At 44.8% G+C, this 12,389-nt stretch overlaps 1 long non-coding RNA gene across 1 annotated transcript; it reads right to left on the minus strand.

Annotated features, from left to right (window-relative positions):
- Nucleotides 1-525: 525 nt before the first annotated feature.
- Nucleotides 526-4,081, minus strand: LOC127929619 (uncharacterized). Its single transcript, XR_008135524.1, has 3 exons — nt 3,586-4,081; nt 1,549-1,712; nt 526-584 (listed from the first exon to the last, which is right to left on the minus strand). It is a non-coding gene; the product is annotated as an uncharacterized LOC127929619 (long non-coding RNA).
- Nucleotides 4,082-12,389: the final 8,308 nt, after the last annotated feature.

Consider the following 12,389-nt stretch of genomic DNA (forward strand, 5'->3'; position numbering starts at 1 on the left):
ACCGTAATACCCTGTATATAGCCTCCACATTGACTCTGTACCGTAATACCCTGTATATATCCTCCACATTGACTCTGTACCGGTACCCCCTGTATATAACCTCCACATTGACTCTGTACTGGTACCCCTGTATATAGCCTCCACATTGACTCTGTACCGTAATACCCTGTATATAGCCTCCACATTGACTCTGTACTGGTACCCCCTGTATATAGCCTCCACATTGACTCTGTACCAGTACCCCCTGTATATAGCCTCCACATTGACTCTGTACTGGTACCCCCTGTATATAGCCTCTACATTGACTCAGTACTGGTACCCCCTGTATATAGCCTCTACATTGACTCAGTACTGGTACCCCATGTATATAGCCTCTACATTGACTCAGTACTGGTACCCCATGTATATAGCCTCTACATTGACTCTGTACTGGTACCCCTGTATATAGCCTCCACATTGACTCTGTACTGGTACCCCTGTATATAGCCTCCACATTGACTCTTTACCGTAACACCCTGTATATAGCCTCCACATTGACTCTGTACTGGTACCCCCTGTATATAGCCTCCACATTGACTCTGTACCTGTACCCCCTGTATATAGCCTCCACATTGACTCTGTACCTGTACCCCCTGTATATAGCCTCCACATTGACTCTGTACCGGTACCCCCTGTATATAGCCTCCACATTGACTCTGTACTGGTACCCCTGTATATAGCCTCCACATTGACTCTGTACCAGTACCCCCTGTATATAGCCTCCACATTGACTCTGTACCGGTACCCCCTGTATATATCCTCCACATTGACTCTGTACCGGTACCCCTGTATATAGCCTCCACATTGACTCTGTACCGGTACCCCTGTATATAACCTCCACATTGACTCTGTACCGGTACCCCCTGTATATAGCCTCCACATTGACTCTGTACCGGTACCCCTGTATATAGTCTCCACATTGACTCTGTACCAGTACCCCTGTATATAGCCTCCACATTGACTCTGTACCGGTACCCCCTGTATATAGTCTCCACATTGACTCTGTACCAGTACCCCTGTATATAGCCTCCACACTGACTCTGTACCGGTACCCCCTGTATATAGCCTCCACATTGACTCTGTACTGGTACCCCTGTATATAGCCTCCACATTGACTCTGTACCAGTACCCCTGTATATAGCCTCCACATTGACTCTGTACTGGTACCCCCTGTATATAGCCTCCACATTGACTCTGTACCAGTACCCCTGTATATAGTCTCCACATTGACTCTGTACCGTAATACCCTGTATATAGCCTCCACATTGACTCTGTACCGGTACCCCCTGTATATAGCCTCCACATTGACTCTGTACCAGTACCCCCTGTATATAGCCTCCACATTGACTCTGTACTGGTACCCCTGTATATAGCCTCCACATTGACTCTGTACTGGTACCCCCTGTATATAGCCTCCACATTGACTCTGTACTGGTACCCCCTGTATATAGCCTCCACATTGACTCTGTACTGGTACCCCTGTATATAGCCTCCACATTGACTCTGTACCGGTACCCCCTGTATATAGCCTCCACATTGACTCTGTACTGGTACCCCCTGTATATAGCCTCCACATTGACTCTGTACTGGTACCCCCTGTATATAGCCTCCACATTGACTCTGTACTGGTACCCCCTGTATATAGCCTCCACATTGACTCTGTACTGGTACCCCTGTATATAGCCTCCACATTGACTCTGTACCGGTACCCCTGTATATAGCCTCCACATTGACTCTGTACTGGTACCCCTGTATATAGCCTCCACATTGACTCTGTACTGGTACCCCTGTATATAGCCTCCACATTGACTCTGTACTGGTACCCCTGTATATAGCCTCCACATTAACTCTGTACCAGTACCCCTGTATATAGCCTCCACATTAACTCTGTACTGGTACCCCCTGTATATAGCCTCCACATTGACTCTGTACCGTAATACCCTGTATATAGCCTCCACATTGACTCTGTACCGTAATACCCTGTATATAGCCTCCACATTGACTCTGTACTGGTACTCCTGTATATAGCCTCCACATTGACTCTGTACTGGTACCCCTGTATATAGCCTCCACATTGACTCTGTACCGGTACCCCTGTATGCCTCCACATTGACTCTGTACCAGTACCCCTGTATGCCTCCACATTGACTCTGTACTGGTACCCCTGTATATAGCCTCCACATTGACTCTGTACCGGTACCCCTGTATGCCTCCACATTGACTCTGTACCAGTACCCCTGTATGCCTCCACATTGACTCTGTACCGGTACCCCCTGTATATAGCCTCCACATTGACTCTGTACTGGTACCCCTGTATATAGCCTCCACATTGACTCTGTACTGGTACCCCTGTATATAGCCTCCACATTGACTCTGTACCTGTACCCCCTGTATATAGCCTCCACATTGACTCTGTACTGGTACCCCTGTATATAGCCTCCACATTGACTCTGTACCGGTACCCCCTGTATATAGTCTCCACATTGACTCTGTACCGGTACCCCTGTATATAGCCTCCACATTGACTCTGTACCTGTACCCCCTGTATATAGCCTCCACATTGACTCTGTACTGGTACACCCTGTATATAGCCTCCACATCGACTCTGTACCGGTACCCCCTGTATATAGCCTCCACATTGACTCTGTACTGGTATCCCCTGTATATAGCCTCCACATTGACTCTGTACTGGTACCCCTGTATATAGCCTCCACATTGACTCTGTACCGTAATACCCTGTATATAGCCTCCACATTGACTCTGTACCGGTACCCCTGTATATAGCCTCCACATTGACTCTGTACCTGTACCCCCTGTATATAGCCTCCACATTGACTCTGTACCGGTACCCCCTGTATATAGCCTCCACATTGACTCTGTACCGGTACCCCCTGTATATAGTCTCCACATTGACTCTGTACCGGTACCCCCTGTATATAGCCTCCACATTGACTCTGTACCTGTACCCCTGTATATAGCCTCCACATTGACTCTGTACTGGTACACCCTGTATATAGCCTCCACATCGACTCTGTACCGGTACCCCCTGTATATAGCCTCCACATTGACTCTGTACCGGTATCCCTGTATATAGCCTCCACATTGACTCTGTACTGGTACCCCTGTATATAGCCTCCACATTGACTCTGTACCGTAATACCCTGTATATAGCCTCCACATTGACTCTGTACTGGTATCCCCTGTATATAGCCTCCACATTGACTCTGTACTGGTACCCCTGTATATAGCCTCCACATTGACTCTGTACTGGTACCCCTGTATATAGCCTCCACATTGACTCTGTACTGGTACCCCTGTATATAGCCTCCACATTGACTCTGTACCGTAATACCCTGTATATAGCCTCCACATTGACTCTGTACCGTAATACCCTGTATATAGCCTCCACATTGACTCTGTACCGTAATACCCTGTATATATCCTCCACATTGACTCTGTACCGGTACCCCCTGTATATAACCTCCACATTGACTCTGTACTGGTACCCCTGTATATAGCCTCCACATTGACTCTGTACCGTAATACCCTGTATATAGCCTCCACATTGACTCTGTACCGTAATACCCTGTATATAGCCTCCACATTGACTCTGTACTGGTACCCCCTGTATATAGCCTCCACATTGACTCTGTACCGTAATACCCTGTATATAGCCTCCACATTGACTCTGTACCGTAATACCCTGTATATAGCCTCCACATTGACTCTGTACCGGTACCCCCTGTATATAACCTCCACATTGACTCTGTACTGGTACCCCCTGTATATAGCCTCCACATTGACTCTGTACCGGTACCCCCTGTATATAGCCTCCACATTGACTCTGTACTGGTACCCCCTGTATATAGCCTCCACATTGACTCTGTACCAGTACCCCCTGTATATAGCCTCCACATTGACTCTGTACTGGTACCCCCTGTATATAGCCTCCACATTGACTCTGTACTGGTACCCCCTGTATATAGCCTCCACATTGACTCTGTACTGGTACCCCCTGTATATAGCCTCCACATTGACTCTGTACTGGTACCCCTGTATATAGCCTCCACATAGACTCTGTACTGGTACCCCCTGTATATAGCCTCCACATTGACTCTTTACCGTAACACCCTGTATATAGCCTCCACATTGACTCTGTACTGGTACCCCTGTATATAGCCTCCACATTGACTCTGTACCTGTACCCCTGTATATAGCCTCCACATTGACTCTGTACCTGTACCCCCTGTATATAGCCTCCACATTGACTCTGTACCGGTACCCCCTGTATATAGCCTCCACATTGACTCTGTACCGGTACCCCTGTATATAGCCTCCACATTGACTCTGTACCAGTACCCCTGTATATAGTCTCCACATTGACTCTGTACTGGTACCCCCTGTATATAACCTCCACATTGACTCTGTACCGGTACCCCCTTTATATAGCCTCCACATTGACTCTGTACCGGTACCCCCTGTATATAGCCTCCACATTGACTCTGTACCGGTACCCCCTGTATATAGCCTCCACATTGACTCTGTACCGGTACCCCCTGTATATAGCCTCCACATTGACTCTGTACCGGTACCCCCATACCTTAAGGGAAGAATTCGGCAGTACCTGTATGGTTAGTGAGAAAGTCCATATTGCAAATGTACGGTCCCTTACTAGACGTCCGAAATCGTTTGTAAAATTCGCGGACGGCGTCGGGCCGAGCGGCAGGGCCGGACCTACCAGGAAGTCATCAAATGAACGTTGTCGGACATTCGGTTTCCGTTTTACAAAAATAATAAGATTTATGTCATTTTTCCCATGTCCCGGAAATTCCCACAAGAGGGCATAAGCAATCATATGGCTATTGCTACAAAACATCACGATTCACGACGGGGCCTTATCTCGAAAACTGAAAATATTTAGAAGCCGAAACTCGGTGAGCGTAGGGGCGGCATAATGGGCAGTTGGCCCCGAACAAGATGGCGTCTAGGCCTCAACGGTTTTTGAGTTATGGCCATTTATCTGGGATTAAAGGTCCAAAATGAAAATAGAGAAATTATTTTTCCACTTCACGTCAAAGTCAAGGAGCCTCCGGTGTCAATAAAAAAGAACCAGCCATTTATCTATCGTCATTTAAGAGAAATCGTACAACGACACCTTGGTGATGTTCACGGATAGGTGTTTTTTTTCAACGGTTACAGATCCAGTTGCAGGTTGTTCTTACGAATCTTTTTAAAGTGTGCTGCGGAGCTCTGCGAGATTTCTGTGATTTTCTATGATTTTCTGAAATAACACACACTCACTAAACCCTCCGTAAATAACTCAGTTCTTAACGTAAAGACTTAAAACTCGGGATTCTGTAAAGGCATACCCCAATCATGATATGAGTTTATTTATAGCTTCCTGTGCCAACCGGAAGTGCCTTTAATGGTGTCACAGTGGCAGTTTCCATGGGTTAAAAAGGTCAGATCTTTTCAAAACTTCATATGTGTGACTAGGTAACCCTCGTGAACTGTAAATCAGTCATTTCTCCCAGCAGATGTCAAAGAAAAGCTCTCACACGCACACACAGCAAGGATGGAGTGAAAAGTGTGGTTCTTAAAGACACAGAGAGCAGGCAATGGCATAAACATAATGTCTAGGCCGTGCCGAGTTCAACGAGATATCCCGCTTGACCGTAGCTCGCTCGGTCTGAGCGCAGCGACCATTTAGAAAAGTAGGCCCAAAATGAAGCCTGCCCCACAATGTCATTTGCTTTTGGGTGACAGTGAGAGAACCGTTAGGGTGAGAAGCACAATTCGACCTCAGGTATGTTCCTAAGGTCCTTCCGATCCGTGCAAGCCTAACGTTGACAGTGTGGCATTAACCCTTAATAGTTAAAAGATGGTGTTTACTTCAAAAAGTTTGCATTGATTTCTCTCCCCATAGGAATACATTGCCTTTACCCCTAAATTCAACCTGAAGTCTATATGGGTTATGAATGCCGTATGAACCTGTCTTTGGTAACAGTCCATCAGGCCAGTATGAGGTCTACCTGTGTTCATTCTAAGCTTCCTGGACCAACCGGAAGTGGTTAAAATCACCCTAAAAGTGTTTTTCCATTACCTGCCTGCAGTTTGATAGACATAGTGCATTCAACCCTGTGTAAATCAGTCAATTCTTAACGTAAGGACTTAAAACTCAGGATTCTGTAAAAGCATAGCCCAGTGAGGATATGTGTTGACTTATAGCTTCCTGTGACAACCGGAAGTGCCTTAATTGGTGTCTCAGGGGCTGTTTCGAGGGGTTAAAAAAGTCAGATCTGTCCAAAACTTCATATGTGTGATTAGGCAACCCCCATGAACTGTAAATCAGTCATTTTTCCCATAAAATTTCAAAGGAAAACTAAATCACACAGACACACAACTTGGAAGGAGGGACGTATTGGGGGTTGTAGAGACAGACAGTGCCTCCAATAGTTAGCTTTGTTCGAGCTAAAAGAACCGTCAGACCTAGAGTTCCAAACTTTAGAAACCTGTTCTAGACCTCGGGTCGATAGTGCGTGGTGAGTTAGGTGGCTCTAGAAGGTTCTCGGACCGAGAAATAGCCTCGTACATTTGCAATGATTTCAATTCATTTTGACCATTACGAAAATGGCGACATTTAGAAAAGTCTCAGAGACACAAGACTAGGTGCATTGGAACCGGCTCGGCCCATAGAGACGGACCCCAACGTTTCGGTCCGATAGCTCATTCAAGGACCCCATAGCAAGGCATGGAAACAAGTGGATTTTCAGCACCAATTAGGGTTTTACTCGGGCACCGAAGGACCTATCGAGCCGAAACTCGGGATTCGGGGTCGCCTCACATAGGCCTTCACATAATGTCTGACCTGGACCCGCAGCTAGAACGTAACTATGTGTTTTACGTTTTTATTATGTTTTAAACTAATGGCGCTGTGAATTATGGGCCTGCTCTGACATATGTGATAGTTGGCTTCTAAATGAGTTGGAAAAAGTGGGTTTGGTGTCAATTGGTATCAGTTTGGTGTCAGAATGACATCTAATTGACTGGTGGACACTGACTTGCTAGTTGACTTTTGTACATTAGCAATATGTTTAAACGGAGAGGGACCATCACCAAAATGGCATTCTGAAATCAACACAAAAAATGGCATCACCATAGTCTCCAGGCTGTGCAGAGTTCAACGAGACGCCCGCTTGACCGTAGCTCGCTCTGAGTGCAGCGACCTTGAAAAAAAAGAAGGCGCAAAAGGAAGCCTGGCCCTCAATGTCATTTGCTTTTGGGTGACAGTGAGAGAACCGTTAGGGTGAAGCACAATTCGACCTCAGGTACGTTCCTGAGGTCCTCCGATCCGTGCAAGCCTAACCTTGACCATGTGGCATTAACCCTTAATAGTTAAAATAAGGTGTTTACTTCAAAGAGTTTGCATTGACTTCTCTCCCCATAGGAATACATTGCCTGCACCCCTAAATTCAACCTGAAGCCTATGTGGGTTATGAATGACTTATGAACCTGTCTTCTATGACAGTCCATCAGACCACTATGAGGTCTACCTGTGCCAATTATAAGCTTCCTGAAGCAACCGGAAGTGGTTGAAATCACCTTATCAGTGTTGATCCATACACTGCATGCAGTTTGATAGACATAGTGCATTCAACCCTGTGTAGATCAGTCAATTCTTAACTTAAAGACTTAAAACTCAGGATTCTGTAAGTGGCTATGTCAATCAAGACATGTGTTTACTTATAGCTTCCTGTGCCAACCGGAAGTGCCTTTAATTGGGTCACACTGTCTGTTTTGAAGGGTTAGAAAAGTCACATCTCTCCAAAACTTCATATGTGTGACCAGGTAACCCTCCTAAACTGTAAATCAGTCATTTCTCCCAGCAGATGTCAAAGAAAAGCTCTCACACGCACACACAGCAAGGATGGAGTGAAAAAGTGTGGTTCTTAAAGACACAGAGAGCAGGCAATGGCATAAACATAATGTCTAGGCCGTGCCGAGTTCAACGAGATATCCCGCTTGACCGTAGCTCGCTCGGTCTGAGCAGCGACCATTAGAAAAGTAGGCCCAAAATGAAGCCTGCCCCACAACGTCATTTGCTTTTGGGTGACAGTGAGAGAACCGTTAGGGTGAGAAGCACAATTCGACCTCAGGTACGTTCCTAAGGTCCTTCCGATCCGTGCAAGCCTAACGTTGACCGTGTGGCATTAACCCTTAATAGTTAAAAGAAGGTGTTTACTTCAAATAGTTTGCATTGATTTCTCTCCCCATAGGAATACATTGCCTTTACCCCTAAATTCAACCTGAAGTCTATATGGGTTATGAATGCCGTATGAACCTGTCTTTGATAACAGTCCATCAGGCCAGTATGAGGTCTACCTGTGTTGATTCTAGGCTTCCTGGACCAACCGGAAGTGGTTAAAATCACCCTAAAAGTGTTTTCCATTACCTGCCTGCAGTTTGATAGACATAGTGCATTCAACCCTGTGTAAATCAGTCAATTCTTAACGTAAGGACTTAAAACACAGGATTCTGTAAAAGCATAGCCCAGTGAGGATATGTGTTGACTTATAGCTTCCTGTGCCAACCGGAAGTGCCTTAATTGGTGTCTCAGGGGCTGTTTCGAGGGGTTAAAAAGTCAGATCTGTCCAAAACTTCATATGTGTGATTAGGCAACCCCCATGAACTGTAAATCAGTCATTTTTCCCATAAAATTTCAAGGAAAACTAAATCACACAGACACACAACTTGGAAGGAGGGACGTATTGGGGGTTGTAGAGACAGACAGTGCCTCCAATAGTTAGCTTTGTTCGAGCTAAAAAGAACCGTCAGACCTAGAGTTCCAAAACTTTAGAAACCTGTTCTAGACCTCGGGTCGATAGTGCGTGGTGAGTTAGGTGGCTCTAGAAGGTTCTCGGACCGAGAAATAGCCTCGTACATTTGCAATGATTTCAATTCATTTTGACCATTACGAAAATGGCGACATTTAGAAAAGTCTCAGAGACACAAGACTAGGTGCATTGGAACCGGCTCGGCCCATAGAGACGGACCCCAACGTTTCGGTCCGATAGCTCATTCAAGGACCCCATAGCAAGGCATGGAAACAAGTGGATTTTCAGCACCAATTAGGTTTTACTCGGGCACCGAAGGACCTATCGAGCCGAAACTGGATTCGGGGTCGCCTCACATAGCCCCTTCACATAATGTCTGACCTGGACCCGCAGCTAGAACGTAACTATGTGTTTTACGTTTTATTATGTTTTAAACTAAAGGCGCTGTGAATTATGGGCCTGCTCTGACATATATGATAGTTGGCTTCTAAATGAGTTGGAAAAAGTGGGTTTGGTGTCAATTGGTATCAGTTTGGTGTCAAAATGACATCTAATTGACTGATGGACACTGACTTGCTAGTTGACTTTTGTACATTAGCAATATGTTTAAACGGAGAGGACCATCACCAAAAGTGACATTCTGAAATCAACCCTAACGAGCCATGGAGATGAACCAGAATCACTGCCCAGCTATCCCGGAGTTCATCGGGCCAGTCAATTCACATCATCACCTAATGGACATGATGAAATCAACACAACGAGTGATGGAAATGTACAACTATCACTGCTCGGCCATCCTGTGTCCATCAGACCAGTCAATTTTGCATTTTTGAGCATGTCAAATTTCATATGGTAAATGCACATTGAAACATATTGCAAATGCGCGCGCACTTGCAATATGATTCTATAGTGTAAAAACATCACCTAATGGACATGATGAAATCAACACAACGAGTGATGGAAATGTACAACTATCACTGCTCGGCCATCCTGTGTCCATCAGACCAGTCAATTTTGCATTTTTGAGCATGTCAAATTTCATATGGTAAATGCACATTGAAACATATTGCAAATGCGCGCACTTGCAATATGATTCTATAGTGTAAAAACATCACCTAATGGACATGATGAAATCAACACAACGAGTGATGGAAATGTACAACTATCACTGCTCGGCCATCCTGTGTCCATCAGACCAGTCAATTTTGCATTTTTGAGCATGTCAAATTTCATATGGTAAATGCACATTGAAACATATTGCAAATGCGCGCGCACTTGCAATATGATTCTATAGTGTAAAAACATCACCTAATGGACATGATGAAATCAACACAGCGAGTGATGGAAATGTACAACTATCACTGCTCGGCCATCCTGTGTCCATCAGACCAGTCAATTTTGCATTTTTGAGCATGTCAAATTTCATATGGTAAATGCACATTGAAACATATTGCAAATGCGCGCGCACTTGCAATATGATTCTATAGTGTAAAAACATCACCTAATGGACATGATGAAATCAACACAACGAGTGATGGAAATGTACAACTATCACTGCCCGGCCATCCTGTGTTCCCATAGCGAGCATTAATATCAGAATGACCGGTAAATGCATTTACAACCATATTTTTATTTTTGGGTTACCAGTTGCACAACAATGCACGTGCATTTGCAATATGATTCTATAGTGAAAAACATCACCTAATGGACATGATGAAATCAACACAACGAGTGATGGAAATGTACAACTATCACTGCTCGGCCATCCTGTGTCCATCAGACCAGTCAATTTTGCATTTTTGAGCATGTCAAATTTCATATGGTAAATGCACATTGAAACATATTGCAAATGCGCGCGCACTTGCAATATGATTCTATAGTGTAAAAACATCACCTAATGGACATGATGAAATCAACACAACGAGTGATGGAAATGTACAACTATCACTGCCCGGCCATCCTGTGTTCCCATAGCGAGCATTAATATCAGAATGACCGGTAAATGCATTTACATACCTTAAGGGAAGAATTCGGCAGTACCTGTATGGTTAGTGAGAAAGTCCATATTGCAAATGTACGGTCCCTTACTTGATCTGTAAATCGTTTGTACCATGATCTAAGGCCGGGCCGAAGGGCAGGGCCGGACCTACCAGGAAGTCATCAAATGAACGCGGTCGGACATTCGGTTCCTGTACAAAAATAATAAGATTTATGTCATTTTTCCCATGTCCCGGAAATTCCCACAAGAGGGCATAAGCAATCATATGGCTATTGCTACAAAACATCACGATTCACTGACGGGGCCTTATCTCGAAAACTGAAAATATTTAGAAGCCGAAACTTCAGGTGAGCGTAGGGGCGGCGATAATGGGCAGTTGGCCCCTGAACAAGATAGGCGTCTAGTGCCTCAGACGGTTTTTTGAGTTATGGCCATTTTATCTGGGATTAAAGGTCCAAAATGAAAATAGAGAAATTATTTTTCCACTTCACGTCAAAGTCAAGGGAGCCTCCGGTGTCAACTAAAAAAGAACCAGCCATTTATCTATCGTCATTTAAGAGAAATCGTGACAACGACACCTTGGTGATGTTCACGGATAGGTGTTTTTTTTTCAACGGTTACAGATCCAGTTGCAGGTTGTTCTTACGAATCTTTTTAAAGTGTGCTGCGGAGCTCTGCGAGATTTCTGTGATTTTCTATGATTTTCTGAAATAACACACACTCACTAAACCCTCCGTAAATAACTCAGTTCTTAACGTAAAGACTTAAAACTCCAGGATTCTGTAGAGGCATACCCCAATCATGATATGAGTTTATTTATAGCTTCTGTGCCAACTGGAAGTGCCTTTAATGGTGTCACAGTGGCAGTTTCCATGGGTTAAAAAGGTCAGATCTTTTTCAGAAACTTCATATGTGTGACTAGGTAGCCCTCGTGAACCGTAAATCAGTCATTTCTCCCAGCAGATGTCAAAGAAAAGCTCTCACACGCACACACAGCAAGGATGGAGTGAAAAAGTGCGGTTCTTAAAGACACAGAGAGCAGGCAATGGCATAAACATAATGTCTAGGCCGTGCCGAGTTCAACGAGATATCCCGCTTGACCGTAGCTCGCTCGGTCTGAGCGCAGCGACCATTAGAAAAGTAGGCCCAAATGAAGCCTGCCCCACAACGTCATTTGCTTTTGGGTGACAGTGAGAGAACCGTTAGGTGAGAAGCACAATTCGACCTCAGGTATGTTCCTAAGGTCCTTCCGATCCGTGCAAGCCTAACGTTGACAGTGTGGCATTAACCCTTAATAGTTAAAAGATGGTGTTTACTTCAAAAGTTTGCATTGATTTCTCTCCCCATAGGAATACATTGCCTTTACCCCTAAATTCAACCTGAAGTCTATATGGGTTATGAATGCCGTATGAACCTGTCTTTGGTAACAGTCCATCAGGCCAGTATGAGGTCTACCTGTGTTGATTCTAAGCTTCCTGGACCAACCGGAAGTGGTTAAAATCACCCTAAAAGTGTTT

This window comes from Oncorhynchus keta, unplaced genomic scaffold (assembly GCF_023373465.1).
Source record: "Oncorhynchus keta strain PuntledgeMale-10-30-2019 unplaced genomic scaffold, Oket_V2 Un_scaffold_9146_pilon_pilon, whole genome shotgun sequence".
Classification (NCBI taxonomy): Eukaryota; Metazoa; Chordata; class Actinopteri; order Salmoniformes; family Salmonidae; genus Oncorhynchus; species Oncorhynchus keta.